Here is an 8,238-nt window from a genome sequence, read left to right as displayed (position 1 = left end):
AGACGAGAGAGATGAGGGGTATCAGCTGTGGAGGGAATAAAAGAAAGTTGCATTACAATGTAGTCATCAATTTTTCATCAATGCTGGCCGTTGTGTAGCAAGCTGGGAAGCCTGAGACGAGAGGGGAAAGATTAAATAGAAATCTGGGGGAGACCTTTGCGGCAGAGAGGGAAAAGTAGATCAGCCTCGATTGAATGGCAGCATAGAATGGATGGGCCGAATGGCCTAAACTTGCTCCTCTGTCTTGTAGTCTCTTCCCACTTCTAACTGCAATATATATTATATTAAAAAACAACGTTAAACAAACATTGTGACGTACATGGATACGACAGGTAGATGGATAGATAGATTGTGGAATTCAGTGCCACATACCGATGTGGAGGCCATGTCAGTGGATATTCCCAAGGTAGAGATTGAATAGGTCCTTGATTAGTACGGGTGTCAGGGGCTATGGGGAGAAGGCAGGAGAATGGGGTTGAGAGGAGCTAATAGATCAGTCATGATTGAATGGAGGAGTAGACTTGATGGGCCGAATGGCCTAATTCTACTCCAACAACATATGAACCTTAAGAGGGGTGACTATAACACATGAGGCCTAATGGAAATTGGATAAACAGCACCTCATATTTCAATTGGGCAGCTCAATGCAGTGGCATGAATATTGATTTCTATAACTTCAAGTTTTGTTTAAAAAGGAACTGCAGATGCTGAAAACAAAATCAAAGGTAGACAAAAATGCTGGGGAAACTCAGCGGGTGAGGCATCATCCATGGAGCAAAGGAATAGGTGACGTTTCGGGTCCAATTTGCTGTGGGACATGGAGGAGGCCCAGGACAGAAAGGTCAGATACGGAAAGGGAGGGGGAGTTGAACTGCTGAGCCACCGGGAGATCAGGTTGGGGCAGCATCTATGGAGCGAAGGAATAGATGATGGTAACACTTCAAGTAACCCCTGCTTTCTCTCCCACTCCGTCTCTCCCCCATCCTAGTTCTCCGACTGGCTCCACTGTCCTCCTGACTAAATGTTACTAATTGTGTGCCTCGTTGTCACCTTCCCCTCAGCTAACAATGAACCTTTCTACATTTTCCTTCCACTTTGTCCTGTTTGATCTCTTGTTTTCACAACATACCCTTCCCATATCTCTGTCTCCCTGTCTGCTGACTCGGTCTGAAGAAGGGTCTCGACCCGAAACGTCACCCATTCCTTCTCTCCAGAGATGCTGCCCGTCCCGGTGAGTTACTCCAGCATTTAGTTTCTATCTTCGGTGCAAACCAGCATCTGCGGTTCCTCCTTTCACATTTCACGTCTACTTTTATGACCAGCCATATCAAAACCGAGCTGCAATGCCGCTACTCAATCCAGCGATTTGTGAAGTTTAGTCTTAGAGATGCAGCGCGGAAACAGGCCCTTCAGCCCACCGAATCCACACTGACCGGTGATCCCTGCTCACTAACACTATCCCACACACACACATGAAGTTCGAGCGAAGTCCGCAGGAAGTTCGCGCGTAACGTACAACGTCGAGGCGGCTGCAGGCCGGCAGGCCGTTGCCACGCAGAATTTTTTAACACAGTCAGTTTTTCGGAGCCCCGCGTGATGTCGGGACTAGCTCCGCACAACTCCATACGGCTCCGGCGATCGAAGTGGGACCGACCGGCCCCGCGGGGCCGTACGGCTCAAGCGACCACGTTAAGTTGCGCTTGCCGCATGGAGTCGCATGCTCGTGGACACCAAGGACATTCACTGACAACAATATGTGCGCCAGTCTTCAGTAGTCAAGGTGGATACTTCACATTGTGTTAAGTTCACAGTGAGTTCAGAGTGAACATTGACATTGCGGATAGGCACAAGAAACTGGAGTAGCTTAGCGGGCCAGGCAGCATCTCTGGAAAGACGGAATGGGTCGAGACCCTTCTTCAGACTGATGTCAGGAGAGTGGGGGAGGAACATAGATAAGGATAGGCAAGGTGTGAAAATAGGACAAAGGGAATGGAGATCAATGAAAATGTAGAATAGATCATTGTTAGCTGGGAGAAGTTAACAACAAAGCAAACAGAGATAAAATGTAGTTGGAGACAGTAAGACTGGCGGGAGAACTGGGATGGAGAAAGAGGGAAAGCAAGGGCTATTTGAAGTTAGAGAAGTCAATGTTCATACCGCTGGTGTGTAAGCTGCCCAAGCGAAATATGAGGTGCTGTTATAACCATATAAACCATATAACAATTACAGCATGGAAACAGGCCATCTCGACCCTTCTAGTCCGTGCCGAACACGTATTTTCCCCTAGTCCCATATACCTGCGCTCAGACCATAACCCTCCATTCCTTTCTCGTCCATAAAACTATCCAATTTATTTTAAAATGATAAAAACGAACCTGCCTCCACCACCTCCACTGGAAGCTCATTCCACACAGCCACCACTCTCTGAGTAAAGAAGTTCCCCCTCATGTTACCCCTAAACTTCTGTCCCTTAATTCTCAAGTCATGTCCTCTTGTTTGAATCTTCCCTATTCTCAGTGGGAAAAGCTTATCCACGTCAACTCTGTCTATCCCTCTCATCATTTTAAAGACTGTTCTTCCAATTTGCGCTAGGCCTCACTCTGACAGTGGAGGAGGCCCAGGCCAGAATGGTCAGTGTGGAAATGGCAGGGAGAGTTGAAGTGCTGAGCCACCGGATAGACATTGTAGGATGTTTGCCGTTTTTAGACGGAGAAGCATTTGGAATGTTATAACCTTTGCTGTACAGGTCCATTGCTGATTGTCAGTGCAGTCTAGAACTACTATCTACCTCATCGGGGACCCTTGGACTATCTTTGAGCGGACTGTACTGGCTTTACCTTGCACTAAACGTTATTCCCTTATCCTATGTCCGTACACAGCGGACGGCTCGATTGTAATCGTGCGTTGTCTTTCCGCTGACTGGTTAGCACGCAACACAGAAGCTCTTCACTGTACCTCGGCACACGTGACAATAAACTAAACGGAACTAACGCGAGGTTAAGATAGCTTTCCTTCATAGTCATTTCAGTACATTTGACAAGAAAACACTTTTGTCTCTTCAAGTCTCGTCTGTGACTAAGAAAACCTCACTCTCCAATCTTTGAAAGGGTAAATTGGTCCAGCACGGAAGCTTGACTGAAACTTGAATCCAGGATTGGATGAATAATTGCATTTTATAATCTAAGGACCTATATCCAAAATTGTGTTATTGGTAAGTTCTTTCATTTTTTTTTTCTCCCTCCCTTCTTTCTATAGCTCTATCTTTCAAAAAATCATTAAAAAAAATAAAAATAAATAGAAGCTGCGTTAATATGCAATTGATAAGCAAATTGTGTTTTGGTTATGATATGTATATGCTTCTAATAAAAATATTAAAAATTTAAAAAAAGAAAGCCTCACTCTCCAATGCCGCTGCCGATCAGAGCGCCTGAGACACCCCCATCCACATTAACGGGACGGAGGTGGAACGTGTTTCCAGCTTCAGGTTCCTGGGAGTCAACATCTCCGATGACCTCTCTTGGACCCACAATACCTCTACTCTGATCAAGAAGGCTCATCAGCGTCTCTTCTTCCTGAGGAGACTGAAGAAGGTCCATCTGTCTCCTCAGATCCTGGTGAACTTCTACCGCTGCACCATCGAGAGCATCCTTACCAACTGCATCACAGTATGGTATGGCAACTGCTCTGTCTCCGACCGGAAGGCATTGCAGAGGGTGGTGAAAATTGCCCAACGCATCACCGGTTCCTCGCTCCCCTCCATTGAGTCTGTCCAAAGCAAGCGCTGTCTGCGGAGGGCACTCAACATCGCCAAGGACTGCTCTCACCCCAACCATGGACTGTTTACCCTCCTACCATCCGGGAGGCGCTACAGGTCTCTCCGTTGCCGGACCAGCAGGTCGAGGAACAGCTTCTTCCCGGCGGCTGTCACTCTACTCAACAACGTACCTCGGTGACTGCCAGTCACCCCCCCCCGGACACTTATTATTATTTATTCAAATCATTTGCTATGTCGCTCTTCCAGGGAGATGCTAAATGCATTTCGTTGTCTCTGTACTGTACACTGACAATGACAATTAAAATTGAATCTGAATCTGAATCTGATGTTTAGTAGAGAGTAGAGTGTTTCATTTGTTCATGATATATGTATTTTTATTTCTATTTATTTTTTACTGCACACTGAATGGACACTGGTTGAACAAAGTTTTTTTGATTCCTCTGGGTATGTGAGTACTCAGGAAAATGACAATAAGGATATACTGTACTATATACTATATACTATACTATCGTACCAGGGGAGTGGGAGGGGAGTGAGAATTAATGTGCTTGTAATCGGTTTTAATTTACTTGCCGTATTGTCCGTTTTTGCCAGAGGAACAGAGGTCGTGGCAACAAGGGGGCCGATATACCGGCCCGCTAAGTCGGCCTCGGATGTCGGCTTTGGGAACGGATCTGCCGAGCCGGAGTTCCAGAGCCCCGGTCCCAGGAGGCGGATCAGCTGCGGAAGTCTCGAGGAGGTCTCATCGGGCCCCATCAGGGGGGGGATATCAAGTGCGCCCTCGTGAAAATGTCCAGATTAAAGGAGATGCCGGACCACCAGTTGCCGGACGATCGGTGGTGAACTTGGCTCCGTCCTCTCTGAGGCAGTGCAGCGTAGGTTCACGAGATTGATCCCCGGGATGGCGGGACTGTCATATGAGGAAAGGTTGAAAAGACTAGGCTTGTATTCACTGGAGTTTAGAAGGATGAGGGGGATATCTTATAGAAACATATAAAATTGTAAAAGGACTGGACAAGCTAGATGCAAGAAAAATGTTCCCAATGTTGGGCGAGTCCAGAATCAGGGGCCACAGTCTTAGAATAAAAGGGAGGCCATTTAAGACTGAGGTGAGAAAAAACTTTTTCACCCAGAGAGTTGTGAATTTGTGGATTTCCCTGCCACAGAGGGCAGTGGAGGCCAAATCACTGGATGGATTTAAGAGAGAGTTAGATAGAGCTCTGGTGGAATCAAGGGGATATGAGGAGAAGACAGGCACGGGTTATTAGAAACATAGAAACATAGAAAATAGGTGCAGGAGTAGGCCATTCGGCCCTTCGAGCCTGCACCGCCATTCAATATAATCATGGCTGATCATCCAACTCAGTATTGATTGTGGACGATCAGCCATGGTCACAATAAATGGCGATGCTGGCTCGAAGGGCCGAATGGCCTCTTCCTGCACCTATTTTCTATGTTTCTATGAAAAGTATTGGATTGGCAGACTTTTGTCAAAGAGGGTCTCCGGCCAGGGGGACGAGGTGGATACATCACTCAGCACTTGAGCTGGGACGCATTCATTAGAAGCGACAACAGTACACCACGGACACAGGCCCTTCGGCCCACAATGCCCATTCCAAACATGGTGCCACGACAAACTAATCTCATCTGCCTTCACTTGATCCAGGTCCCTCCATTCCCTGCATATCCAGGTGTCTAATACAACTCTCTTAAACACTACTATCTGCCTCCACCACCATCAAAGGCAATGTGTTCCAGGCACCTGTGTAAACACATGCCCTGCACATCTCCTTGAAACTTTGTCCCTCTCACCCTAAAGCTATGCCCTCTAGTCTTTGGCATTCCCACCCTGGGAAAAAGGTTCCGACTGTCTACCCTATCTATGCTTCTCATCATTTTATATACTTCCATCGGAATTATAACCCAAGTGGGCAGCACACGGAACTACTTCTGACCTCATTGGTGACCCTCGGACTATCCGTGATCGGACTCTGCTGGCTTTACCTTGACCTAAAGGTTATAAGTGATAGAAGCAGAATTAGGCCATTCGGCCCATCAAGTCTACTCCGCCATTCAATCATGGCTGATCTATGTCTCCCTCCTAACCCCTTTCTCCTGCCCTCTCCCCAAAACCCAAGCCACCCACACTAATCAAATCATGTATCTATACACTGTAAATGGCTTTATTCCAGTTATAGACAATAGACAATAGGTGCAGGAGTAGGCCATTTGGCCCTTCGATGTGATCATGGCTGATCGCTAGAATTTAGGAGATTGAGAGGGGATCTTATAGAAACTTACAAAATTCTTACGGGTTGCACAGGCTCGATGCAGGAAGATTGCTCCCGATGTTGGGGAAGTCCAGGACAAGGGGTCACAGCTTAAGGATAAGGGGGAAACCCTTTAAGACCGAGATGAGAAAAACATTTTTCACAGAGAGTGGTGAATCTCTGGAACTCTCTGCCACAGAATGTAGTTGAGGCCAGTTCATTGGCTATATTTAAGAAGGAGTTAGATGTGGCCCTTGTGGCTAAGGGGATCAGGGGGTATGGAGAGAAGGCCGGTACAGGATACTGAGTTGGATGATCAGCCATGATCATATTGAATGGCGGTGCAGGCTCGAAGGGCCGAATGGCCTACTCCTGCACCTATCTTCTATGTTTCTATGTTTCTATCATCCCCAATGTGATCATGGCTGATCATCCCCAATCAGTACCCCATTCCTGCCTCCTATGTATCATCTACCTGCTGACTTGCACAGAACGCAACAAAAGCTTTTCACCGTAATTTGGAACACCATATAACCATATAACAATTACAGCACGGAAACAGGCCATCTCGACCCTTCTAGTCCGTGCCGAACACATATTCTCCCCTAGTCCCATATACCTGCGCTGACAATAAACAAAACTAAACAGTTATTATGTATCTGTACTCTGTGAATGGCCCGATTGTAATCATGTAATGTCTCTCTGCCGACTGGACAGCGCGCAACAAAAGCTTTTCACTAAAAGCTTATCACACGTGGCATTAAACTAAACTAGGCTCAAGGTTCAAGGTCAGTTTATTGTCACATGTACCAACTAAGGCGCAGTGATATTTGAGTGACCATACGGACATACTAAGTGAAAAGCTACAAGACACACACCCACATAAACATCCACCACAGTGGATTCCACATTAACTGAACCCCCGCTATTATAAGGTAAAAGGACACAAAGGTCATTACCCACTGCCGTCAGCACTCAAAGTTGAACACTTGGTGAGATTTGCAACTTGCCTTCACAACCCTTACCACTTCATATTGAAGCTTACACATGAAAACCAGACAAGGTCTACCAAAGGACACGAGACCCAGTGAAAACTCATTGCTTCGAGGATGGTAAATAGAACAGAAACAACACTGATACCTGGATTAATGACAACCTTAAAAACTAATACAGTAAAGCCACATTTTATGAATTTCATTATTATACATAATGTCTATGTATAGTTGTATATACATGGTGTACATACTATGTATAGTTGTATATACATGGTGTACATACTAAGCCACATTTTAATATTTCACAGCTTACTACACAGATAAACATATATATAGTTTATGGGTGTAATTATATTTATATAGACTGTATACATCCTATGTGTACAAAATGATGAGTTTTTAAAATGATGAGAGGGATAGACAGAGTTGACGTGGAAAAGCTTTTCCCACTGAGAGTAGGGAAGACTCAAACAAGGGGACATGACTTGAGAATTAAGGGACTGAAGTTTAGGGGTAACATGAGGGGGAACTTCTTTTCTCAGAGAGTGGTGGCTGTGTGGAATGAGCTTCCAGTGAAGGTGGTGGAGGCAGGTTCGTTTTTATCATTTAAAAATAAATTGGATAGTTATATGGACGGGAAGGGAATGGAAGGTTATGGTCTGAGCGCAGGTATATGGGACTAGGGGAGAATATGTGTTCGGCACGGACTAGAAGGGTCGAGATGGCCTGTTTCCGTGCTGTAATTGTTATATGGTTATATGTTATATGGTTATAATACAGATCAAAGTATATATATATATGTAGGAAAGAATGGCAGATGCTGGTTTAAATCGAAGGTAGACACAAAATGTAGAAGTTACTCAGCAGGTCAGGCAGCATCTCTGGAGAGAAGGAAGGGGTGACGTTTCGGGTCGAGACCCTACTTCAGATGGAAGAAGTGTGAAGAATGGGTCTGAAGAAGGCACTTGACCCGAAAAGTCACCCATTCATTCTCTCCAGAGATGCTGCCTGTCCCGCCGAGTTACTCCAGCATTTTGTGTCTATCTTCGAATGTATATATGCAGAGTGTATATAGAGTGGGAGTTTATATTTATATGTATGTGTGTGTGTGTGTTGGGTGTGTGTTTGTATTCACTCATATGTAGAACATATGTCTATATACCTTCTCATGTTGAATATAGTTTAAGGTAGACAAAAA

General features: G+C 45.5%; 1 protein-coding gene across 1 annotated transcript in view; it reads right to left on the bottom strand.

The window, feature by feature from the left end:
• bves (blood vessel epicardial substance) overlaps positions 1 to 8,238 on the bottom strand; it is an 85,611-nt gene that overhangs the window by 14,338 nt on the left and 63,035 nt on the right. The window lies entirely within an intron of this gene.

Source organism: Leucoraja erinacea, chromosome 5 (assembly GCF_028641065.1).
Source record: "Leucoraja erinacea ecotype New England chromosome 5, Leri_hhj_1, whole genome shotgun sequence".
Lineage (NCBI taxonomy): Eukaryota > Metazoa > Chordata > Chondrichthyes > Rajiformes > Rajidae > Leucoraja > Leucoraja erinaceus.
Note: the sequence above shows the minus strand (reverse complement) of the source record. Positions and strands in the feature narration are given on the sequence as shown.